Below are 27,617 nucleotides of genomic sequence, written 5' to 3'. Positions count from 1 at the left end.
AGCACTGGATTGACGCTAGCTCCAAAAAAAACGAAGATATAATTTGTGTTCGTTAGTCAAGCGTCATTTCCCGCAAGAATAAGTAACTAAAGACGCTGAATTACTGAATAAAGACTCGCCATCTTATTCCAAGTAAATAAAATGGTTTGGCAACATTATTTTCTGCAAACTAGCACCACTGTCACAGCGTTAACTTAAGATGACTCGTATACTACATTTACCGCAGAGTTGCAACGTCTATATTTTTTTCATCATGAAGTGCTGTGTGAAGTTTTGTACCAATGAAACTACCGCTAGTTTTAAAAAAATTGTTTTTGATCGCTTCCTGGTAAACTACGACCTTCGTACGGAATGGGTCCAGTTCTGTGGTTTACCAGAAAATTCCAACATTATCCGTAATGCAATGATTGAAGCAACTTTTAGAAGGCACCGTAATGATAACAATTATATGTTTTACCTTGCCTTAGAGATTCGATTCCGAAAGTTATTCAACATATTTTAACTCACTATCACAATACTTTCCCAAATTCATTCATCAGATTGTAACATTCGGCGAGTCTTCTGCTCGATTGGAATGACAGTGACAGGTCTCGTACTCGATTGGAATGACATTGACAGATAAATGGTAAACAAACGATTGACGTGTCCAGCCTTTATCCAGAAGGATTCAGCGTCGTTAGTAGTAACGTAAATTCCATAACTAATATAGTCGTGCAGTCCATACCAACTATACGATTTGTTGTGGAGTTTTCATGCAGGGTGGCCAGATAGAATTCCTTAATATCGGTAGGGTCACTAAAAGTTTATCGGTAGTTATCGGTAGGCCGGGTTGTTGTCCCAAAAACGTAGTATTGACATAGAATTTTAAAATACTGACAACACAGATCTCTGACCAAATCCAACCCAAAAAATGAATGTTGAGTAGGATGTGTCCAAAATCAATAAAAATCGGTAGTTTTCGGTAAGAATAACAAAATATCGGTAGTTTTGCCTTGGTCGTCCGTGAATCGGTAGGGAAGACCAAAATCGGTAGGACTATCGATAAATCGGTAGGTCTGGACACGCTGTTCTCATGTTGTGTTGGTTACAGACACTTTACCCGGTCAAAACAAATGCGGACGAACATGGTCAGGCGATTTAAATAGTTTGACGTTTGACTCAACTCGCCTGTGCTAATTGCCCCTAGGAACAAATGCAATTTGCGACTGCGATTTAAAGGCAATTTCAACACTTAGTCAAATTTTTTGGCGGCTGAAATGGACTTGATTGCTTGTTGTGTTTTTCAAAAATGGCGGTTCATGTTTGGCTTACGCTTGAAATTGTTTTTTTAAACAATTAGCGTGTTCTCGCTTGTATTTTGTTTGTCTAGTGCACTTCATTTAGCCAACGAATGTGGGAAATTGTGGAATCGTGTGTAAGTATAGAGGAACAAAATCTCTGACCTAAAGTCTTAATGAAAGTCAGATTGTGGTAAGTTTTGATGTGCAATACCAATTTCACCATTGATGCTTCCTGTAGTTTGGTGGTGATTACCTAGGGTACTGATATGTTTATGTGAGTAGATAATGAATCAGAAAATAAGTATTATTTGTGATTTTAATATTAGGCAATTAAGGGCGATTAAATGGCGCGCTCCCTGGGCGATTTGGGGGCGATTTAAGGGCGAATAGAGCGGCAATTTCAAATGTTGCATTTGAAATAGCCCCCTAATTGCCAGCAATTTTCTGGCAAATTGAAGGGCAACTTGCCCTTTTTGACTGGGTATACACAGACTAGCGAAGTGTCAAAAATTGCAGCCAAACGGACTGTCAAAAAATGCAGCCAAACGAGCATGAGGGTTTTGAGAGGGGAAGTACAAGAGGAAGCCCATACAAAGCTTATGGGAGCTTCCGTGATGCCAATTTACATTCATGGTTGCTAGTTTTACTGTTTTTCTCTCCGCAATTCTGTTATATAAAGTGTCTGTAGTGTTGGTATACGCCCCGAAAGCGGTCCCGTTAATCTCAAAGCAAGGGATTGCCCTTCCCAGTTAAGCTCAGCCGGAAATGAACTGGAATTCTGGCTGGTTCCAATTCGTATTGCGGCTCCAGTGACACAACCGATTCTAGTTAGAATCGGTTGTGTCACTGGAGCCGGAATGTCAGCTGGAACCAGCCAGAATTCCAGTTCATTTCCGGCTGAACTTTACTGGGTTCCTATGATCATTCTCAGGGATAGACCGTTCCAACATCAAATTATGGTCTTGTCAAATTTTGGTTTTGTCAAACTGCAAATGACGTGAAACACCCAAGATGGTACCAGATAAGGTATAAGTATACGTAAGCTGACCAACTGTAGGCTTGGAAAAATCCGTACACTTTTCAGCTCAAAATTGAGAACACAAAAGTTGATTTATTGGGCGTTTTAGTATTTCTCACGTTCCCTATATTTTACCTTTGGCGATTGCATTTTTACAAAATATTTTCTGGATTCAGTGTGAGTGATGAAGCACATTAAGTGAATGTCAAAGTTTGTGTGTTCTGAGTATTGTTATTTAAATATAATTAGTTTGCCGTCAAAACCTAGCTCGATCATTCCACGACATCGGAACCTTTTGAACAATCTAGGAAAAATGTTTTCTATTTAATATTTTCCATATCAAGTAATCAAAGTGAACCAATAGTACTGAATGATATGATGGAATTGGAAGGAGATGATTTTCGGAAGGCTTAGTTATGAAAACTTTTGGAAAATGTTCCACCTGGGAAGTACCAAAGCGAAAAGACCCACAGCTAATGATTACGTTATTTGATATTACTCAAAAAAATATACTTCAACTAGCAAAATGGCCATTGAACATAATTGTAGCGATCTCGCAATAATGAAAATGTACAGATTTATGAACGATGTCTCAAGCGCCAACACACAAACGCAATCTTGAATCGTACTCATCCGGGAGTTCCCACTTTAAAATACGAAACTTATATACACTAGACAACAAGTATCAAGGTGCCATAGTTAAAGACTTCAGTGAGATGGGGGAGCTCACTTTCTTTTTTCATCTGAACCGTACGCCTAAAATCATACCTCAATATGACGGGCCGCGTAAACATTCGAAAGCCGCACGCAAACGGCTACAAGTTTATACAAACGAATTCAAATACGTGAAGCTATATACACACCCACGCGATCAAACACGTTAACATAAAAACGCTTGCACCCTTCACGGTAATTCAAATCTAGTAATGCACGTAAACATGCAATCGCCATCATTCGCGCACACTTACGCCCGCCATCTCACATACATAAAACACTCCGGCGATCAAGTCAATATGTCAGCACTTACGAATTTTTATACTCGATCTCAAATGCAATTATACCGACACCTGTTCCAACCCGATCTTGAATCAATATCATCCGAAAGCCCCTCCCTTAATTCCTAGCAGCCAAGGTCCATGCCTTCCATCTTGGTCTCAAAAAATTCAAATGCACTAGTAGTCTCAGGGCGTTATCGCCGGTTACTCCAGTGATATGGAGGAACTCATTCCTTTCTAGATAAAAAGCGTACACTCAAAATCGCCGTTCATGCAAACATTCAATAGCCTACGCGAAAATGCAAGAATTTACACGGTTGTTCAAAAAAATTATACACACGACACATAGACGCTCACGCTTCAAAACCGTTAAACTACAAACGTTTGAGCCCTGCGCAATAATACAACTCTCGTCACAGACGCGAACATACAATTGCGATCATCCATGCAAACCTACGCCCGCGAGGGCGAATGACCTATCGAGGTTAAAGCACTAATAAACAATAATAATAATACACCCACGATATCGTTAACATAAAAACGTTCCTGTGATTAGGTGAGCATTTTAACAATTACGAATTTCCACTTTTCCAAGCGATCATGAATCAGTCACGTCTCGTCCTAGCAGCCTACATCCATATCTTCAGTTGGTCCAGTTGGTCCCATCTCAAGACAATAAACGTGTATATACACTAGACAACAAGTTTCAAGGTGACAAAACCGGGCATTCTAGTAATATGACGGAACTTAATCTATTCTTGCATCTAAACCGCACATTCAAAATTAAACGTCAGACTTGCGGTTTGCGTGAACCTTCAAGAGCTCACGCGTATATCCACGCGAAGTTACATACTCACTAACACATGCAACAAACAAACGCCTACGCTATCAAATACGTTAACATACAAACACTCGGATCCTTTGCGATTATCCACACACTGTTACACCAGCGATCTCGCAAACATGACAAATACCCCGGTGATTAAGTGAACGTTTTAGCACTTCCAAATTTATAAACGCAGTCTCAAGCGTAAACATATACTTTCAAAGAACGTTACCGTACAGTTTCACTCTTTAACCTATTTCACCCCTGATCAAACCTTTTAAAATAGGAGCCCATTTCAAAACATTGACCTGCAAGATGGAATCATGAGAATAATGGTATTATTGAAAAGCATGCTTTTTAGAATGTTTCATAAGTGAAGTTTCGCTTAATTTCCATTATTCGCTGTGTGCCGACGTAATTAGTTTGTGGTGTCACGTTTGTTTTTGGTGTGTTGCTCAATCTTCATCGATAAAAGAACGTACACCGATTTGGCATATTTGGTACATAATTAAAGAGCCGTGTAGTGCAAATAAAAGAACCAGGCAAATGATAATTGAATGAAATGAATTGCGCTGAATTATGTCGCTAAAAATAAAGAGATAGTTTCTCGTACGTAGGACTTCAGTACCATGGCACCGATTCTCACAAAAAGGATTTCTAGGAACCTTCGACTTCGAGCCAGCTATCCAAATTCAAAAAATATAACCCAACTTGCGTGAATGGTTTAAATGACTGGTCGGGACTGATAGTTAGACAGATAGCTGTTCATTTGTTTATCTGTGATAGGGACAATTCAAAAAATATACTTGTTCCCAGAGCTCAGAAAAAAATACTCAAAATTCGATTTTTTACTCTCATTTACTGGTTGCCTATTACCACCAAAATCGCAGTTTAGATCCTGCTAAACTAGTTCGCAACCTTATTTAGGACTGGTGGTATCAACCGGGGAAAAAGATCGAAAATGGTGAGTGAAGCTAAGCAATCGTGTGAAAAAAAATTCCCCCAGAGACGAGATTCGAATTCGCAACCTTTGAGACTCCGGCCCAATTCATTAACATTATTTGGTTGTATGTGGAAGAATTTGTATTTTCCGGTAGTACATCCACCTCTACTAAGCTCGGAAATTCCGCACAAATTCCGGACAAATCCGTACAGGTATTTTTTCCGGACATGCGTCGGAAAATCCGTACAGTCCTCCCAAATTCCGTACGGTTGGTCAGCTTAGGCATACGTAAAGCGAGAGTTTGAGACTCCGGCCCAATTCATTAACATTATTTGGTTGTTTGTGGAAGAATTTGTATTTTCCGGGAGTACATCTACTTTCACTAAGCTCGGAAATTCCGCACAAATTCCGGACAAATCCGTACAGGTATTTTTTCCGGACATGCGTCGGAAAATCCGTACAGTCCTCCCAAATTCCGTACGGTTGGTCAGCTTAGGCATACGTAAAGCGAGAGTTTGAGACTCCGGCCCAATTCATTAACATTATTTGGTTGTTTGTGGAAGAATTTGTATTTTCCGGGAGTACATCTACTTTCACTAAGCTCGGAAATTCCGCACAAATTCCGAACAAATCCGTACAGGTATTTTTTCCGGACATGCGTCGGAAAATCCGTACAGTCCTCCCAAATTCCGTACGGTTGGTCAGCTTAGGCATACGAAAAGCGAGAGTTTTGGTTTTACAATTGGCAACATCTACAATGCGTAAATACTGCTTTACTTCCCAAAAAAGAGATTATTAATGCGAAGTTAATTAAAACAATGTTTTGAATATAGAAACTAGTGCTTTCAGACTTTTTGAGGTTGTCAAGGCGTTTGCCACTAATAATATTATTGCACACACATGCATACACCTTATGCAGATTATCTTGAATCTGTTTTGCGTTTATCAAATGTCAAATCTGGCACACTTCTTATTCTTATCCGGACACGCTCTTCTTCCCTTTGGGGCGGACCCTCGTCTCAAAGTAGTTGTCTATTAACCCTCCGGAAGACGCGCAAATGGCCCACTAAACGAGCAGCCGCTCTTGCGCTAAGCCGATTTCGCTAGACTTTCAGAGAAGCGTGCACTCAGTGCACTAGCGCGACTTCCGGAAGGTTAAAATTACTTTTACGGATAATGTCTCCAGCAAACTCTTATCCAGCCCCATAATTTCCTGGACCGGATTCACTGATATGCAGACCTAACCACAGGTAACAGACGTTTAGGCTAGAACAATTTTTTTTTTCAAAAACCTGTGTAAACCTTTAAACTGATAAACGTTGGAAATCCATGTTTCACTATTGCCATCTGCGCAACTGTTTGCTACACGTGTTTAACAGCTGCACTCTAACTACGTTGTATCGATCACTGCGCCATCTATAAATGTTTGCCAAACGTGTTTCAACGCAATTTTAGTAGCGGGTATTTACACACGATTCAAATCGAGCCTAAACGTCTGCTATCTGTGACCTAACTATTTTCTTTTTATTTACCTATTAAATTTTTCTTTAACGTATTTCAAATTGATTTCTCCAAACATAAATGAATTCAAACATAAATGAACTCAATAATTTTAGAAAGAAACCCCATCGTGTAAATATACGCCTAAAACGGCAGCGACAGTTCGAATTTGTACTTAGCTGGGTCCTCTGAGTCTGCTGCTTCTGTTAGTAAATTCAGCTAAAGAATTGTTGACAAAAGTAGTAGTTGTTGTTGTTTATTAATGACACTTTACACCAGAAGGGTGCATTCGTGTCGGAAAATTAGTTTCAATTTCGCTTTCACAAACATTAATTTACAATACAGATTTTTCAATTTGTTTTATATAGATTTGTTTCCTTGAGGAAGGTTAGCAGTTTCTTTTCGTTGTCTCTGTTGTTGCACAAAGTCACTCGTAGACTCGTCGATTCAATGTCGTTCTTTTTCCTGGCTTCGTCGTACCTCCTACAGTGGAGGATCACATCACGGACGTCAGTAGTTACCCCGCAGCTGTCGCAAACCGGTGGGGCTTTTTTTCAGCAGGAATTCGTGCGTCAATCAGGTATGCCCTATTCGCAAGCGTGTTAGCACTCGTTGGTCGGCCGAATTCTCGCGGTCAGTCCACTTTGTTGTGTTGAATTTTATTTCGCACAGTTTCACCTCAGTGGACGCTGACCACCGCTGGTACCACCGATTTCGGATAGTTGTTTTGATTTGACTAACGGCATCTGCTCCGGAAACGGATATATCCAATGGGGGAACGCCCCTGGCTTCTCCTGTAAGTCGGTCTGCCTCTTTGTTACCGCGGATGCCAGTGTGAACTGGGATCCAGCAAAGATTGATTGGACGGTTCCGAAGCATGTTTTCAATCTATTGGATCCACGGGTGCTGGGATGTGCCGGCTTCGATTGCTGATAAACAGCTAGCCGAATCTGACATGATCAGCAAATCGCTAGACGTTTGGTATGCTGTTAGCGCTGTTTTTATTGCAAATGCCTCGGCTGAGAAGACGCTGCATTGTTGTGGAAGACCTAGCGACTATTGATAGTGTTCTCCGAAAACTCCCGCGCCGACAGCGATATCGTCTTTCGACCCATCTGTGTAAACGACTGTTGAGCGGCTGAAACGTTCTGTCAGTAGCTCCTGAACGACTGGACGGACAGTATCCGAAGGATCTCCGGCTTTTACGCGTTTTTTAATGTCCCACACGATCTGGGGTTTGGCTTCGTACCACTTCCGAGTAGTTAACCGCGTGCGGGAGTAGCTATTTGGAAGAGGCGTTCCGACCATCTCCATCAAATGACTAGAAGCACCAAGGGAAGAGCAGCATTATCCCTACTATTCTCTAACATACGGATAGCCAATCGTGCAATGGTTTGGAGGACAAGCAGATCGAACGGCAAAGTTCCTGCTTCAGCCATAATGGCTAGAATTGGACTCGTAACGTATGCACCGGATGCAAACCTTACCATCCTGTTGTATATAGGTGCGAGCGTCTGGACGACGGCATCTCCTCCTCTGCTTACAAGCCCCATGCCGTATAGTAATCGAGAGGTGCCAATTGTTGACCCGATTTGAAGTAAAGAAGCGCGTTGACCACGGGGTAGCTTGGCGCCGATCATCTTCAAGATACGCAGCCTGGATTCGCACGTCTTCTTCATCATTTTTCAATGCGCTTTAAAGTTGAGCGATCGGTCGAGAGTAACACCGAGGGTTCTCAGCAGCGTTTGTGTCGGAACGGCTACACCATCTACCTTTATCGCCTGTGTGGGTTCACGGCGTACGTTAGGGCTGCAATAGAAGATGCTGGATTTCGTTGCAGATATCGTAAATCCAACACTTCTCGACCATTTATCGACGGCTTTCACTGGGGCCTGAAGTTTTCGGTGGAGCGACTGGTCTTTCTTCCCCCATACAAGGAGCAGGATATCGTCGGCGTTCAGCAACACTTGTATGGAATTGTTTGTTTGTTTGTTTATTAAGGTTTTAACCCCAAGGGTCATTCGCCTTTTTGATTTTGTATACAATTCAAAAATAATAGATTACAATTCATAAAATAATAGTAACAAAATAATCAAGTATTATTGCTGCCTTTCTGGGCGCACTGCTTTCCGCTTCTCGTGTTTATCTTCTTTCTTGGTGGTGAGCAATGGTCAGGTTTACCTACACGGTTAAATAAAACAACCTCCAGAATAATTTTTTTTAACTTACTTTTGAGTTGTGCGTCGCTTTCGCACTTATTAGTGTTGTCAAAAAGAAAACGAGAGATTCGACGCAGTCGAGGTCTTCCGTGGAGGAAGGTACTTTTGAGTTGTTTGGAGTATACTCGAAATTAGGTAAATTCAACTTAAATTTGAGTATAAAAAACCTATCAATGAGTTGTAATTTTTGCCGTGGTTAAATGGAAACATCCTTCAACACGGTTTACCGAATTTTAAGTTCCCCCACGAAACCACGAGATTGAGTCAAAGGAACTCAATTTTAGGTAGTTTTTCGTTTCCGTGTACTGTTGCTGTTCAGTCCGTCTGCTCTCTCCCTCGCTCGTGTTTACGCCCATGTCTTCATCGTTGGAGCTTTATTCGTCGCTGTTAGATTCTTGGTGCTTTTTGTGTTTTTGTGTGACTCTAGTATATCTGTCTTCCTTCTTGTTTATTTCTTCCTTGCGTACGTTAACTATTGGCTTTGGGATACCGTAGAATATTGTTTGTCCGGCATGCATTTTTTGACCGGTCTGTGGTGTATCAGTAGATGTCCAAGGCTGTTTGGTGGTGTGGGTTGTAGTAGATGAATTTTCTTTAGTTGTTTTGGCACATGGCTTTCCGTAGTGTGCCGTTTTGTTACAGAACTGGCACGTGGGCGTCTGTCCAGGGTATGTGCAAAGGGTTCTTTGTATGTAGTTAACACCTTGCGATGATCTGGCCTCGAAAGTTAAATAAAACGGTATAGGTTGGTTCAGCCGCATTCGCACAACCTGAACACCGTTGGGAATGCCAGGGAAAAAGTTTCTCCATGTGTCGTTAGAGACTGATTCCACTTCTCCATACTTCGACATGAATCTTTCAATATATTCCGTGCCAGTACGAGGTGCCAGACCATGGAGTTTTATTTCAGTTAGATCGAGATCCATATACACGGGGATCTTGGTTTTGACGTTTTCATATTCGACGTCATGTTGCATGTTGTTCTTTGCTACGAAGCTTTCTGCCTCGGCTTGAACGTTATTAGTACTACATTCCTGGTGTGGTGAAGCTGGACGTGTGAAACCTCTGTAAGATCAAGTTCCATTTTCACCTTGACCAACTGTTCCACCTCGCGCATTGAAGGTCTAAGACGGGTTTGCGAAAAATCAATCGCGAATGTGTTCTCCCGTAATGGGCGAAATTTATTTTGTTGTTCACTCATTTCACTCGAAGTTAGGTGCAAAGGAACTTTCTTGTGTCTATATGTTACACGTACACGTTAGAACGGTGCGGCGCGGATAGTATTTTTTGTTTGTGTGCTGTTCGCAAGCGGTGCGCTATTTGGGTACGATGATTCCAGTTCGCCAACAGGATGGGAATACGCCAGTGCGCCATATTCTGTTGAAGAGTTCCAACATAGCAGTTTCCACAGACAATGGAAGTCGCTGAAGCATTGGATAACAGATGCAGTCCGGTCCTGAAGGGCCACTTCGTCCTCTGTCGAGTGCCCACAGCAACTCATTCAGAGTGAAGTCCAAATTGTAAATATCATCGCTATCTGGCGAGAAGTTTATGCGGTTTCGTTCGGCCTTTTCTTTCTCCCTCTGGAACAACGACGAATAGCCGGAGGTTGCGGATCTTTCGCTGTAGTGTTGCGCCAGTTCTTCAGCTATTTCTTCTGGCTTATCCGTGTAACCACTGGACCGCTTGATGAAAGTTGGGCGGTGTTGGCGTTTCCCTTTCAACGTGTTCACTGTCTGCCACATCTCCGACGTAGTTGAACAAAAGTAGTAATTGGCCCACGTTAAATCGTTACCAAACTTTGCATCAAACATGATGAAACACATTGTTGTTGAAATGGAAATGCAATCAATTTCGTGGCTCATCAACCTCTGCATTTATTTTTGAAATTATTTGGCTATTGATTTTCAAGTTCTCCTCTGCAATAGACACTTTTATTGGTTGACAAACACACTAAGGAAAGGTAGTCGTTATTCTAAATTATGGTGGGGTAAAAACATTTCAAAAGTTAGTTGGACCACTAGATTGGCACAAAACAAAAATGGCAGATAGTGTGTGTGTACTACACCTCTACGCATTTTGAAAAAGTTTTGAAATATACATGGGTCAGCTCAAATTTTTGTTCTAGGTGTGAATTTAAGAACTTTCGCCAAAAATGGCTTAATTTGGACATGATTTAGAGGTGTCTCCAATCAAAAATCGTGCTTTTGCTATGTTTCCATAGGAAGATCACTTACACTCTGATTTGATAGGCCCTACATGCCCACATATCATCAAAGGTTGTTCCTTGCACATATCTTAACATGTTTTAACAGGTGAACATAGCTCTAATCGCAATAGAAAAATTGGTAACTAAAAGTATACCAAAACCAAGAAAAAATATTACTAATTACATTGTGTACGGTTGAGACTACTAGTTCAGATGGATAACCCGGTTGGCACAGAAGTTTTAATTTTAGCCCAATGTGGATAAAACTGAACTTGGCCAACTTTGCAGCATTAACCTGATTGATGTAAGGAATCCGAAACACGAAAATTAGCCAGACATGTAGATGAAATGTAGATCTATGGAGTTCAGCTGAAGGTTATGCTAAATTCGTTTCTAAGCATCACCTTTACTTTTAAAACCCCAAAGTATACAAAAATCTTTTCAAACAAGTTATTACTTATTACTTTTACCATTTCCGAACCTTGTCTTCCAAAGCTTTTCATGATAAAACGACTTATTCCACCCAGCGATGAATCAAGTCACTAAATAATTGACAAATATTTATGAGAGTTTGCCGAAAATTTCACCCTTAAAATTTATCTACCCCGGAATGTCACTCTCGCCGACCACATATATTAATTTCACCCAGTAAATGTGAACTTCTACCGTGGGATAACACAGCTTCGCGACGGCTAACCGAAATTCCCCGACCCCACCCGGCGCTCGGTGACTGCTGCTAACCAACCGAAAACGAGGGAAACTTTCCGAGCGCTCTCTTGGTCGCCTTTGTATTTGTCGGTAATTTCAAAGTTTCATTCAAAAGTTTTCAACCACCTCCAACGACGACGACAAAGACGACGACAACGGACGACGGACGGGTCGTCATGCCTACCGTTCCCCGATGTGTCGACGCCGTTGTCTTGGCTCCATTTGTCCTACGTTGCGTTATATGTACCGTCTTGGCATAAACATCAACCGCTGCTAACTTGCTTCCAGGCTACCAAGTGGACCAGTACCTACGGACCGACACAAGTAAGAGAAACGAGCCCAGAAAGGGAAAAGTCATGAAAAGTTTCCGCCCAAACTGCGCAACCGAAAACAAGGTGAAAAGTGTCTGGCCCCTGGCTGTACCCTGCCGCTCGCGCGGTACTCGGGGCCGTTGTGCACAAAAAAAACATAAAAGAAGTTGCTATCTAAATTTAATTTCAAACTTGTTTATGTGATTTGAGTGATTCTATTGGGGATTCTGGCCGTACCGGCAAAGGTAACCTCCCATTAGAGCATATTTGTACCAGTTTTTTGGCGTTGCCGTCCGGTGGACAGTTTTCCTTTGAAACAAATTTTGCCCACAGGGGGGCTAAAAGGTGACGGGAAGAGGGGAGTGAAATTGTGTAAAACTTTTCAACGGTACCACTCTGTGAAGTATCTGGTTTCGGGAAAGTTTTTTTTTGTGTGCGTCCAGTTGCCGAAGAACCCGAAGGCTCGAATTTATCCAGATCCTATTTCAAAGTTGTTCCGAAAAAAAAAGTTTCATCCTCTCTCGAAAAAGGAAACAGTGTTTAACTTTTGCTAGGTTCATAGTGCTTGAAATGTTGAAGCAAAACTAAACCAACTATTTATTATCTCACAAACTGTGGGAAAAATGTAAATCTTGGGGCGCCGCTGATGCATCTCTCGCAAGGTCTCGGTCTTTTCGAAACCGCTCGGATGGGCCGGCCGGGCTATTTGCAGAGCAATTTAGATGCCAAGGCGAACGTTAGTGTTTTTTTTTTCACACGATCGCGTGAAGTGCACTGTAACGATTATGCTGCCTAGCCTCAATTGCAAATGCTGACATTGGACCATCGGACTTAGTGGAGCACATCGACGTTGGACATTATTGTTACATTTTTTCGGTGTTTTGACAAGGGCGCTAACGGGTTTACGCAATGGAAACACGAAATGTGCTATTGTTAGGAAAAACCAACAATATTAATAGACTTTAGCCTAGTTTATTTTGATTTGAACTAATATTTCACATTTACACAAAATAAAATATTTTGGGTGCTCGTGGAACAGAAAAGATGAAGTTTCCAGGTTATTCTACCCGTCTTTATGCTCTGAAACTGCTTTTTGTGTGTATACTTTGCGATCAAAGAAGCTTGAATGAAACAGCGATAAACAGTAGTAGTCAATCAGTCAACTGATATTCTCTCCTGAAACGCAACAACTGTTTCGATCGTCACATAATCCAAGATTTCAACGAAACCAAAACCTTGGTCAAATAAAATCTTTCGGAAAGTATTGGATAGAAGCATATAGGTGTGAAGAAGCAACAAACGTTGGTGAGATCGCTTAAATTTATTTAGTACATTTACACAACGCTTTGATTATAAAATGTACGCCTCATAAATAAATGAACACATTTTCATGCAGGAAGGGTAAATATCAATATTGCTTATACCGAAGTAGTAACTGTTGGATGAATTTAAGTGAGACTTATTGTATATAAAGGTTATATCCGACTGCATGTATGAATAGGTATTCATGAAATTAATCGGATTATGTAGGGGAACCCGGGGCTATTCGGAACGACTTAAGCAAATCGCCCTTTTAGGTGGATAGATGTGAAAAAATTTACCGGTCAACGGTCCTAATTGTTTTTGAATTAATTGAATTAATTGTTTTTGTTGAAGCGAAATTCCAAATATCTCGAAAACTATTTAAGAACATTTTTGTTAAATGCATTTTGATTATAAATGACACTTAGAATAATATTTTAAAGTAAAATTGCAGATGTAGGCCAATCAGTATGACATTTAAAAACACATATAAAGTTATTGTAATTCAAAATGTTTCTTTTCTCTTTAGGTTTTCATTGACAAAATATAAAAAAAATAAAAAATGGGTTTTTTCCAAATTAAATGTTTAACATAAATTTTTGTTTTTGTTAACAATGATATAAAAATTTTTTTCAGTGCATAGTTTTTTCGTACATAAGTAATTCGTTCTCAGATAGTTTTGCTGTATAAAATACACTAGTCGAACAAACATTTTGCGAAGTTAATGCATGTAGAAACGTCCACACTCTTTTGAAAAATTGTTCTTGTATCAAAATATTGCAATTGGCAGAGAAAATCATGGAGATTCATAAACCGAACACACCTGAAAAGTTATGTTCGAATCAACGATGGTCATAGCTTGCGGTCGGCCGGTTTCTCATGGAATCCCCCCAATACTCCTTTAATTTTTCTAAACATTCTCAGAAGTATCCTCTTTAGCATGGTTCAATGGTTTGATGCGACTTCAAGGTGACACGAAATATATCTGTCGTACGACTAACAAAAAACGGAGCCTACAGCACAAACATCACACACGCAACTCGATGTGTTGCCGATCCGCTCCTGAGTCGTACTACGAAATAGTCGGGAGGAACATCTTCTGGTTCAAGCAGGACATCCAGGCGTCTCAGTTCATGATGTCTCATAATGAGGCCGTCCCATGATGGTGAAAGATTCCGTCGATGTCTCGTTTACCGGAAACTGAAAGATAATGTTTTTCTTCTACCCGTCGTCATTGACCATCCCCTTTCTCGGATATCCAGATGTAGAAATCAACATCCTCTGAATATCTTTCCGAAGCATATGTGTCTTACCTGGGTTTTGCTGTTCTCCTATAGAAAGGTTATACAATCACTCTGAACGTCGTCAATTTAATTCCGGCCCGGAGGGCCGCCTGTCATAACCATTCGACTCATTTTGTTGAATTCGGTAAATGTATGTGTGTGCGCATTTTTTTTAGTAAGGTTAAAAAAGCTTCAAAAGCCTAGCCTATAGCGTATTGGCACTATGTGGGACTCACGACTCACGATCGTGCCTAACCACTAAAAACATTCCTTACTTTTTACGCCCTTCTTTCTAACGGAACTACGTCATCGTATTACTTCGTGAGGGGGGTTTCGTTGTGCTTCCGTCGCACCTCTTCCTTCTGCTCTATCTCAGAGTCTCGTTTGGTTCATGGAGTGGCTCGACCTATGAGCTTTGATTTAACTCTGGACTCTTCTCTTGCTTGTTGTCTCCATCTATCCACGTCGCCGTTTAGCTCTCGTCCTCGTGAGCGGTTTAGGTGCTGATTCATTGAGCCATTTAGCTCATGTTTTCGTGAGTCATTCAGTTCCGACCTTATCACGATCTACATGGATAGTCCCCAACGATGAACTCACACTTCCCCGACGGAGGAATTTCCCCCGACACCGATACCCGCTTCCTTGAACCAGTTAGCTCCCAGCTTTATCGAGATGAACTCGGATATTATCCTACTCCGACTGAGAGTTCCCCGGCAACGGAATTTCTCTCTGTACCGGTGTTTGTCTCGTGAGCCAATTAGCTCCCCTTTTCGTCACGATTCCGTCGGGTAGTCCACGGTGGCGAATCTACCCTACCGTGAATTCCCCGGCGGTAGATTGCTCCCGACCCGATCTGCCTTTCTGTGAGCCATTTACTCCCCGCTTCGTCGACTCGGTCTAGTCCCCGGTGGTGGAGCTAGCCTACTCAACGGGCTAGCCAGTAGGTGCTGAGGTTCATCCAGCGATTCCGGGTGGAGCGTAGCTTTTGGTTCACTGGCGCCCCAACGACCCACTGCTAGCTATTCGACACGGTCTACTTGGTCTAATCCCCGACGGTGGATCTAGCCTACTCACGAGCTACCCGGTAGGGTGTCGAGGTCGGTCCGGCGATTCCGGTGAAGCCTGACGTCCGATTCACTGGCGCCCCGACGACCCTAACCTAGTGCTATATCGCGTACTACTCAACTGGTCCCAGGCGATGGACCTAGTAGACCGTCGGAGAGTTCCCCGGAGGCGGAATTTCTCCCGAAACCCGATTTGTGGTTTCCCAACGGCGTTCTAGCCAGTGGTGCTACTTTGCTGGTCCCTTCGCCACTTCCTCTGCAGCTCGGAGAGTATACTTGTAACCACTATATTGACAGCGAGCCAGATACGCTCATCGCGGCACATATCTTCGACGATATTGTTCATTGTCACAGCAGGCATACTGCTTCGGACTTCCTCGAATCTAGAGCATTCGAAGACTACATGTTCCGGCGTCTCTTGCACGTTCACAGACTCCGGGCGAAGGGGTGACGAAGCCTGTCCAAACCGATGCAGGTACTTCCGGAAGCATCCTTGTCCTGACAAAAACTGCGTCAAATGGAAGTTCACCTCTCCATGTTTTCTATGTACCCAAGCAGACACATTTGGGATGAGTCGATGGATCCACCTTCCTTTCTCCGCGTTGCCCCACTCTTGCTGCCACTTAGCCAACGCGTCAACTCGGACCAGTCTCCTTGCATTACGTTCATTTCTTCGCTGGTAGCATTCCACGTCCTCAACCCGAGTTATGCATATGGACATCATTCCAGCAATTACGCATACCGCCTCCGACGATATCGTTCTGTACGCACTCGCGACACGAACAGCCATTAGGCGGAACGTGCTTGCCAACTTCGTCCGGTTCCGCTTTGAGTTCAGCGCAGCAGCCCAGGCCGGTACTCCATACCTCAGTATTGATGAGACACCCGCCAGGAGACGTCTCGTGCTGCTCCTCCGTGATTCGGCATGATCCTTGCCAATGCGCTAGTTGTCCTCGCAGCCTTCTCACATACATAGTCGACATGGCAGTTGTAATTCAACCGATCGTCAACCATCACACCCAGGTGCTTCAGCGCGCATCGATGGAATAAATTGTCCCCCAACGCTGATCTCGACACGCTGGATTTGCTTACGGTTGTTGACCAGCACTACCTCAGTCTTTGTGATGAACCAGCTGCAACTTGACTTCAGCCATCCAGGTTTCCACGATGTCTATTGTCTCTGCCGTCAACATCTCCACCTCCTGAAGGGTCTCTCCGGTTATCGTCAGGACAACATCATCTGCAAAACCGACGATCTCAACTCCTCTAGGCAGTTCCAGTGTTAACACTCCGTTATACATTATATTCCAGAGCGTTGGGCCGAGTATGGAGCCCTGAGGTACTCCCTTCGTGACCCTAATCGACCTCTTTCCGATGTTCATTTCGTAGACCATTACTCGGTTCTGAAAGTAACTATCCAGAATCTTGCAGAGATAGTCCGGAACCCGCATTCTGTGCAGCGCTGCGGCGATTGCCCCCCAGCTAGCACTGTTGAACGCGTTCTTCACGTCTATCGTGACCACGGCGCAGTAGCGGTTTCCCTTTCTCTTTTGCTTCGACGCTTTCTCCGCGCTCTCGATGACTGTGCGGATAGCGTCCTCCGTCGATATCCCTTTCCGGAACCCGAACTGCCTCTGCGATAGTCCGTTCTCACTTTCAGCGTAGGTCGTCAGCCTGTTGAGGATGACCCTTTCCAGAAGTCTACCAACAGTATCCAACAGGCATATAGGCCGATACGATGCTGGATCTCCTGGTGGTTTCACTGGTTTTGGCAGCAACACCAGCTTCTGGATCTTCCATCTATCCGGGAAGTAGCCTTCGTCCAGGCATATCTGTAGGACTATCCTGAACATGTCCGGAAACGCCAGGATCGCAGTCTTCAGTGTCACGTTGGGGATACCATCCGGTCCGGGAGCTTCCTTTGCTTTCAGCCCTTTTGCCGCAATAAGTAGCTCGTCGTTGGAAATTTGATTGTCACCAGCATTTCCACTGTCTGCATCAACGTACGGTGTAGGCGGCTATACGGTTGGGTCGTGCTTCGGGAAAAGACCCTCCACGATAATTCTTAGTTTGTCAGCGCACATTTCGGCTGGCGTCATTGGACCCTTGATCCTGGCCATAACGACATGATATGCATTGCCCCAGGGGTTAGCGTCTACTTCTCTGCACAGCTCCTTGTAGCAGATGGACTTGCTTAGCGCTATCTCGCGTTTGAAATCAGCTCTGGCCGCCCGGAATGTTACTTTAAACTCTTCTCTGACCGCCTCTGATCTTGATCTTTGAACGCGTCTTCTGGCTTTTAGACAGGCAGCCCGAAGGATGCTGAGCCTTTCGTTCCACCAGTACGCTGGACGCCGGTAGTTCCTCGGCTCCATTGTCCTCGGCATTGTTACATCGCATGCCCTCGCTACTGTTTCCGACAGCTCATCGGCGCTCGAAATTGGTGTGACGCTGGTAGCACGAAGTGCTTCCACAAAAAGGTCCTTGTCGAAGTTCTTTATTTTCCACTTCCGCTCGCCAGTCCTCACTCTCCGCGTTACAGTACAATTCCGCCGACCAATGGTGTAGTGGATAGCCTGGTGGTCGCTATGTGTATACTGCTCACTAACTCGCCAATTCATGTTATCCATTAGCAACGCGCTGCAGAATGTTACGTCTATGATGGATTCCCGGCCGTCTTTGCGGAATGTGCTAGCGGAACCTTCGTTGCACAGCCTTACTTCCAGCTTTGCCAGTGCTTACAATTTGCTGTAACCTCTTGCGTTGGTCAGTGTGTGTGAGTATGTATGTGTGTGTATGTATGTATGTATGTATGTATGTGACTAAAAATATGCACATCGGTTACTCGGAGATGGCTGAACCGATTTCATCAAACTTAGTCTCAAATAAAAGGTACAAGGTTTCCATAGGCTGCTATTGAATTTCATTAAATTCCGAGTTCCGGTTCCAAAGTTACGAGTTGAAGAGTGCGGACACACAGTAAATTCACATTTTTGCCTTTCTCTTGTAGAACTGTTATGCAATCACTCAGAACATCGTCAACTTAATCCCAATCAACGTGTTTCTACTGAAGAAAAAAATCAGGTATTTGTTACGTACTAGTGGGGGGGATTGCGACAATATGTGACAAGTGGTAGTAGGAGTCAATTTTGCGCACATTTTCGGGTAACGTAATTTATTAATGGTCCCTGAATATAAATAAACACTTATTTAAAGTCAAGATCACATCGTTCCGAAACCGTCAACTTTGGATGTTTAGTATTTTCAAAGATACTAAGATACACTATAAAATAGCACTTCTCCTGATTAAAGAATATATGAGGATAAATCCTCCTAGAAGTGATTATGAAGAATTCACTCTTCAAAAAAATTTAACTTGAGACTTAATTTCTTCATCAAAGTTTTCGGAAATGCTATTACAAACAACATTGTTGGAGACATGAATACTCCATATGTTCAGGGTATCGAAATATATTAGGCAATTTGTGAATGAAAGCATGTTAAATGAGTTATTCTAATATTACTGTATATGATAAATCTCTTCTGCTATTTACAAACTATGGAATACACATTTTGTCCAAGGCCTAAGTTTCGGAAATTTACAATAAAAGTTATTTTGAAGGAAACTGAATGTGGAGGATATCATTTTATAGCTCGATATAATCATATCTTCAACAACATAGCTTTAAATGATATTTACAACGACTTTGGTAAAGACACGAAGTCGCTGAATATTTTGTTGAACAGTTAATTCTCCGCAGATAATTGATTACTGAAATTATCATATCAGATGTTGCGCTGTTTTAGGTTGGAAAGCTTCTTCGAAATATTTCAGTGATGAAATTATACAGCGGGCAGTGTTATTCGAAAAAAACAAGGATGAAACCCCTTGAAGGTGGCTGGAAAGGAATGTAAGTTATGCTGGTCGGCATCTCCTGGCCGGTTCACGTATCGGCATGTTTTGATATTAGCACAAGTTGTGAGTAGATCAGCTACGCAACAAAGGTCGGTTAGCGGTCTAGCAACGAGATCTAAGGAAAAAGCATGATGTCAGAAAAAATCGAGATATCGTTATCTGCAGAAATTCTACAGCCGATGATATCTCCGTCGGAGTAACTTTAAATGGCTTGCGAAAATGATCATCGGTATCGGAAGAAATACCGCCGCCGAGAAATTCTCAGCAGCAGCTAGCAAATGAATAGGAACGAGTAGCGCCAAAAACATGAACGATTAACACAAAATAAAAAGAGCATGAGTACAATCCCCACTGAAGTAGTGCCTACTCGGATAAAAATCCGTTTAAAAATCCATGAAAAAATGATCGCTATTTCGCGAACTAAACGAGTGGTCCTTCTAAACAAAAGTTAATGTCGTTGAAATACAGAAGAAAACTCAATGGACCGAGATTGCTGCCTTGCGGAATACCAGATGAAGCGAAGAACTCTTCGGATGCACAATCACCTATCTTTACTGCTAGACGACGATCACTGAGATACGATTGCATCCAAAGGAGAATATTAGTACCAAAGCCAAGTATATCCAACTTTGCCACTACAATAGCGTGATTCATCTTGTCAAAAGAAGCTGAAAGGTCCCTATAGATAACGTCAGTTTGAAAACCGTCCGACATGGCATCTGTCACATATATTGTGAACGACAGAAGATTCGTAGATGTTGAACGTTTCGGCATAAATCCAAGCTGAGTCTCGGAGATATACTGTTTGCAGTGGCTGGAGATGAGTTCCAACACAGCCCTTTCAAACAGCTTAGGAACTGCGCTTAGCGTTGTAATACCACGGTAGTTGTCAACTACCTTTTTATCACCTTTTTTGTGGTCTGGAAACATGAAGGAGGATTTCCAGAGTTCGGGAAATACTCCGAATGTTAGCGACAATTGAAACAGACGACAAAGAGGTTCAATTAGACCGGCAGAGCATTTTTTTAGAATAATAGTTGGTACACCATCTGGGCCTACCGAGGTTGAAGCCTCCATATTGCCAATGACCAGTTGTACCATATTATTGTCGATATTGATAGAGTTCAAAGACTAGAATGATTGAGGTACATTGAGAGCCGCGCGTGAAACTTTGGTCGGTGTCAGTTTCTCGTTGGAGAAAACACTAGCGAACTTTTCAGAGAATAGTTGGCAAATCTCCTGTAAACTAGAGCTCATACGTCCTCCATAGCTCATCGTTGAAGGCAACCCGGATTCCTTTCTTTGCTCGTTTACATGCTTCCAGAATGTTTTAGGTTAGGACTTCAACTTACGTTGCACGCTTCGCAAGTAATCGGCACGGCAACGCTTCGATGTCTTTTTATAGACTTGGTTAACATGAACGTAGTGTTGTCGCAGCACGTAGCCCCCAAACTTGGAGTACCTATTTCAGAGCGGCTCTTTTAGTCAATTTTAACTGTCTCAGCTCGGCAGTGTGCCACGCTGGGTGCTTAGATTGAAGGCCACTTCTTTTGGGTACATAGCGATCGATAGCGTAGCTCATAACATTGGAGAAGGTCTGCACTGCAACGTTGTAATGGTAGCCCCGGATGGATAAGGATGGCATGATACAAGAGGTTTAAGCTTAGTCGTTAGTATTAACTATTTCAAACCAATCAGACACTACCAATAACCAATTCCATTCCTTCTCGATAATAGACATTTACCCAATTTGTTGGGCTGAGTCGATTGGAAAACAATACTCGAGCTTCCAGGTCTCATAAAAATCAAAGTTTAACCGTTCTTTTATGAGAAACGCAGACAAATCAAAACCCTCTCCATGAGCATTTTCTGTGCAGGGGCCTGGAACTATCTATGGACTTTCGAAAAGAGTAATATACAATTTCTTCTTGTTTGTAGACTTATTATTTTATCAAAACTACATCAAATTCTAACATCTTTGTAAAGCCACCAATTTTAATCAAAGCCCCCACTAAAACCGAATATCTGGCTACGCCACTGAAAAAAACAAACTGGATGAAAAAATGCAAAATAAATAAAAAATCGAGTTTTGCAATGTATCGATACTGACAGTAATTTTATTAGAATGAAAAAGTAATATAGAAATTCGTCATTATGGGATAAATTCATACTAGAATGTTGGTACAAAACAATTGAACTATTTGCACCTACTTTTGGTTTCCTCGCTTTAATTTGCTGTATTATGGTTAAAACCGACACCTTAAGCTTAACACTTTTTCTGGGTTGCCACAAAACCAATAAAATTATAATTTCTACACAGAATTCTTCTTCAGAAAATTCTTAACAAGGCTTAATTTTGTCAGCGCTTCAAAAAATGTATTTCATTAAAAATTATTGGTTGCAAAACTTGGAAAACAAAGTGACTTTTTGTAGGCACTGTGGGTAAAACCGACACCCCATAGGGATAAGGTCGTCACTAGGGTTCGCAGTACCGACCCTTTTTGGCGAGAACCGGTACTACGGTACTGAAGCCCTCAGTACCGGTAGTACCGGTAAAGTATCGGTACTCGAAATTTTTTTTTAAGATTCGAAAAGAAGCTTCAAACTGAAATTGAATGCTCAAACTTATTATCTTATTCGCAGATGATTGATTTGTGCTGATCAAAAAACATGTTTATTGTTTTTAATTGCTTGAAAATGGCAAGACTTATTTCACAGAAGATATGTTTCATATAGGGCACCTTCTTTTATTTCGAAATCTAGGTCACTTTGAAATCAATTACTGCTAAGTGGTGCGACTTTCGTCGACTTGAACAGATGGTAAATGTATGAAACCCTATAAACAACAGTAAATCAAAGCGAGAATGGCAGTAAATCCGAGCAGGTTAATCGCATTTCCTTTCTTGCTTTTCTGAAAATTGGTTTCGACCTTTATGTCGTTTGCCTACTATTCTCTAATGCATATCAAGGCTCCTTGCTTTCCTGTAAACTATGGAGTTTTGCTGAATTTTCCGATCACCAATAATTACAAATCGCCCCATTTGAAGCAGTTCACCAAGTCTAAAACTGTTAGCTACTAAATCGCTGTTCGTTCTTTTATAGATAAAGGTTTAAGAGCAAACCACATACAGACATGACTTAGACCATAGTCTTATTACGCGCCACGGAAATCAATCAGAATGTCGCTAATAAAACTTTAACTTCTAGAATTATTGGGGACCTACCTCATTCCCACACAAAGGTATCATCTCAATGATTTATCTAGAAGACAAATTAATATAATTAAACGTTATCTTGCAGACCGATATTTGTCATAAAAAAATTGTATAGTACCGAAAATACCGGTACTGGCTTTTGTTCAGTACCGGTATTACGGTACAAAAAATGGGTCGGTATTCCCGGGATTTTCGGTACCGGTATTACCGGTACCACAACCCTAGTCGTCACCCCATTTAATTTATTTTCTCTCCACTCCAAAATTTTTGTATTTTTAAAAAATGTCATGTATGCCTGAGTAATAAAGTGTGAGTATGTGAGATAAAAATATGTGCTTTTCGTAGCTTCGTTATGTAGTGAGAAGAAGAGAGTTCGAAAGCGTACATCCAAAATCCGACGGGCATGTTTCTATTACTTTTGGGAAAGATTCTATTGTCTTTTCGGTAACAGACCAGGCAATTGCGCATTGCGGTATTAAACTCATATTCCCGCAAAGGTAGTAAACGGTGGAATGACGACACTTTTTCAGTATGTGTCAACCTCGGCTCTGTTCGGATGTAGGATAATTCGGTCGATTGCTATGATAGTGTTAGTACCGAGCTAAACCAACCAGAATCCTGGCGGATCTCTGACCAAATTCAGGCTGGAATCTGCCCCAATATCGGCAGAAACCAGCCAGAATTACGGATTTTTTACTGGGTAGGTTGGATAGTGGAATAAAAAGTTTAGACGGTTTCCGGATCCGGCCTAGCTGCCAGATCCGGACCAGTCCCCAAATCCGGACCTCCCGCATCCAGACCAGTGCCCAGATCCGAACCAGTGACCGGATCTGGACCAGTACCCGGATCCGGACCAGTACCCGGATCTAGCCCATCCCCTTTTCTCCCCTTACCAAGTCCGGACCTGAACCAGACCTGATGCTTAGATCCAGACAAGTGTCTGGATCTGGACCCTCGGTTCAGATACGTGGATCCAAACCATAGGTCTTGCTTCCCATACATGACGGGAAGGAATATTCATGTTTTGTGCAGTCGCTACCTTGCTGTTAACGTCCGTGATAGAAAAGAAATTTCAATTTAACACCGGCCGAAGTACCCCACCACTATTCCGAGTCGTTTTTTTCTGACTGTGCTTTGAAGCTAGCCGAGTGTGAGCCGATCTTCAAATACGGAATGTGTCGCGTAGAAAAAATCGAAACTCGTCTCTATCATCATTATGTTCGCTTTGCTCGATGCGCAATACAATGACAAGCGAAGTGCTACACACTTCCAGACAATTCAACGCGTTAATATTTATTGAATAAGAATTGATGAAACATGAGTGCGATGCAGAAGAGATTTGAATGTGTTGGTATTGCCATTTGGGGAATTTTTTGTTGGGACCGTTTTAGCATGAAACATCTTGCTATTAGAGCATTTTTTTCTTATTACCGTAAAGGTATTACGGCCGAGTTTTGGGTGTAGTGCTATAAACAAGAGTATTTTATGCTATAGGATTAATTCTTGATAAGGGTATTTCCAAATAATCCTTACGCACATCATTGCAACCTTCAGTGTCATTTTATTTCGTAAGAGAAGATTTGCAAGTGTTCTTCATTCTGCTAGTCGGATTCATTCACTTATAAGTGACGCACACTTCTTAGTAAAACTACCTTTTCCAGCCTTGATTTTTCGAATTCTGATCATCAACGATCTACCAGGATATACAAAAGATCATCGTCTCATTATGATAAAGTTCAACTATGACAAACCAAGAACACTAGAACTTCGTTTTGAGGAGCTTTTTGCAGAAATAGCAAAAGCTTCGATAGGATCTTGTAAGCAAAAATAGCGATTTTTTTTATTTTTAAAGAGACTTATAAGAAATAAACATAATAAAAGTATTTCTGTGTATTTCTGCTATTACTATAATGTGCTAATAGTGTAATTGAAGTATCACAAAGATCCCTAGCCTTTTGTAATGAACCGCATGTAAACACAACCATCTTAACAGCGTGTCGGTTTTACCCCAACAGCGCACATTTTTTAAAAAACTATTAAAAATATTGGATTTCTCAAACTCGTCTTCGGTGCACCCAGTTGATCATTGGAAAGGCCGATAATAATAGGTACTGAAAAATGTGGTGATTTGGAAAGCTTTTGTTCGGTTAAAACCTTAAAATCTACCATTTTACTATCCAGACGCGTATGAAAGTTACTGTCGTATGTTTTGTTTATTTTTATGACATTCGGCGTACTAAAATAAATCAAATTTGTCTTCAAATGCTCTACATAATCATACTAATAATAAAGTGTCATTATGAAATGAATAAAAATTTGATTTCTAGGGAAAGTTGAGGGGTGTCGGTTTTCCCCACGATTCCCCTACATTATAGTTTTTTTGCATCTCACGATACATTTCAGCCGAAATGTATAAACGGGACCCTACTATTCCAAGGTAAGATAATATGTGCTACACACTAAAAACGCACGAAAATCCAACTCTGACTTCCAGCATCGACATTGGGCGCCAAAAATTGGTCCCTTACACATCGGCTTTGGTTTCATTTAATTTCAGCACAGCACCAATAGAGCGAGCGAATTTGCCTGACGACCCATTTTCGCTGTTGCTTTCTCCTCTCCGCTATCTCTTTGTCTATTTGAAGTGTACTTTGAGTTGTGCACTTATTTGAATTTGTCCCATACAAACTTCACCAAGGATAGAAGAAGGAAGCGGTTTGCTGGCAGAGAAGAGAGAAAAAAAACTGCTGCCGACAGATGGAGCATTTGTAGGCAGGACCCGCTGGCGGCTGGCCGTAAAATGGTGTGTTGTACTTTCGCGGGGATTATAGCGGCAGCATCGCCCGGAGGTCCGTTGTTTGTCAAGAGACGTTTTAATTGTCTCGCCCTTGCCGGCAGCAACGTTTGACAGCCGTTTTCCGAGTGGCCAAGGCGGAAAGGCTGCAGTGTGCTTATGCAAATTATTGTTCTCTGTTTTGAAGATGAAAAGAGAGAAGTAGCCAATTTCGTAGAATGGACTTAGATGGTTTAAAAATGGGGCAGTACTAAGGTTGTTATGGGAATCGTTACGGGAAATTCGATTTACGTTGCTTTGGCTGCGCGCGACTTCTGGTATTCTATTATTATTATTGTAACAGATATTACAACTAGTTAAATTTGTATTTCAAATGGACGATTAAACGATTGGAGTTCAATCAATCACAACGAAAAATTTTACTGCGAATCGAACACTTGCCCCCGAAACTCGCTCATCCGCACATCCTCAAGAAATCGTAAACCGATTTTAATATATGGTTGCCACACCCACGCTCATTTGAACCCGTAAGATACGGCACAACTATTTATCCAGCAGTAATCAACCTGAAATCATCCTTTTCCCATAGAGTATCCTTTTTCCCCCGCAAATAAGCGAATGATTTTTTGAAAAGGGTATCCAATACCATTCGCATCCACATGTCCATAAATCTTCTACTGATACGCAATGCCAAAATTGATTGAGAAAGCTAAAAAATCATTGTGACACAGACATCGATCGAATGGGGGAAAATATTAGTTTCCTTGAACAGAGAGAAGAAGAAAAAAAACAATAACAAAGAAAATCCGTTACGCTAACGTGTTTGCTTAGGATACCGTCGGTCGATCGGTCCTAACCGTACGTCTTCGCCGTAATGGGGGAAAGCGTTTCGATGTCTGGCGACATCGGAAGTTTATTGATGGAAAGATTATTTTTTTCTCATTATCTTCAATTCAACAGTCAATTTTAATTTCTGCCAGCTTTTCTTCTTTCATCTGTCGTCTGCCGTTTACTGATGGTCGGGATAAATTGAGGGGCTTAGTGCTAGGATCAGTCCAATTTGCCAACGCCGATCTAAACAAACGGATGAGAGACTTTTAATGACAAAATGTGACACGGTCGGATTTATTAAATTGTTAAATATTTATAAATACAGCCAATCTGGAATCTGGGCAGTTTCTTTTTCGAGCCTTCCTATAAATTGGTTGTGGATAAATTATTTTTATTATTTTCTGAATAAATCGTTGGTTCGAATTTCGATGTTCAATCACTGCTGTATCCCACATGGCCTAAACTTTTTCTCAACGAGAACGTTAGACCATTCGCAAGGCAGCCGACGGCGCAAAGTGAAAATAAATCTTCCTAGATCCGTTCGCTTTGGCTCTTCCGTTGACCGGACCCACCCATGGCGTTCAGTGCTTTTTTTCGCCCCATCCGAGATGAACGCCCATTCCCGTCACTAGCCTAACACTGACAAAGGATCGACTTTTCAGATTTCCGTCAGCCATCGAAATCTACCACCTTCCACCTCATCTCGGACGGCTCGAATAGCAGCAGAATTAATGGTATTGTGTACAGTGAAAGTCGCTGAAACTAGAGCATACTTTCTCGTTCACATTTCACTCGGCAGTAAGCGCGTGGCGATGGATTTCTTTTTTACTCCTCCTGCCTTCCCTGCTTGCTCAGCGATTCTATTTGATCCCCTTGTGTGGAAACTCAGACCCCAACCTGGACTGCGTCATGGTTCCACCCACCGTTCGTTCATCAATGAAGCGAGCAGTGACAGCTCCGGAAGTTCAACGGAATGTGATATGTTCAGAAATGGATCCCGATCGTCCGGTATCAGCCACGGGCTAGGATACGGTGAGGACAGGTTTGACATGTTTCGCTCGTTCCGCACAGGAAGTGAAGCTAATCAATGAATAGTTATGCTGTCCTGAGAATTTGCATATTCTACGTCGCAGGCAAACGAAAAATTGGAATTTTTCTTCAATTTTGTTTCTTGTTTTTCTTAGAGGAAAATTTAGTCAATTT

This window comes from Topomyia yanbarensis, chromosome 2, assembly GCF_030247195.1.
Source record: "Topomyia yanbarensis strain Yona2022 chromosome 2, ASM3024719v1, whole genome shotgun sequence".
In the NCBI taxonomy this organism is placed as follows: domain Eukaryota; kingdom Metazoa; phylum Arthropoda; class Insecta; order Diptera; family Culicidae; genus Topomyia; species Topomyia yanbarensis.
This window is presented reverse-complemented; position numbering follows the sequence as displayed.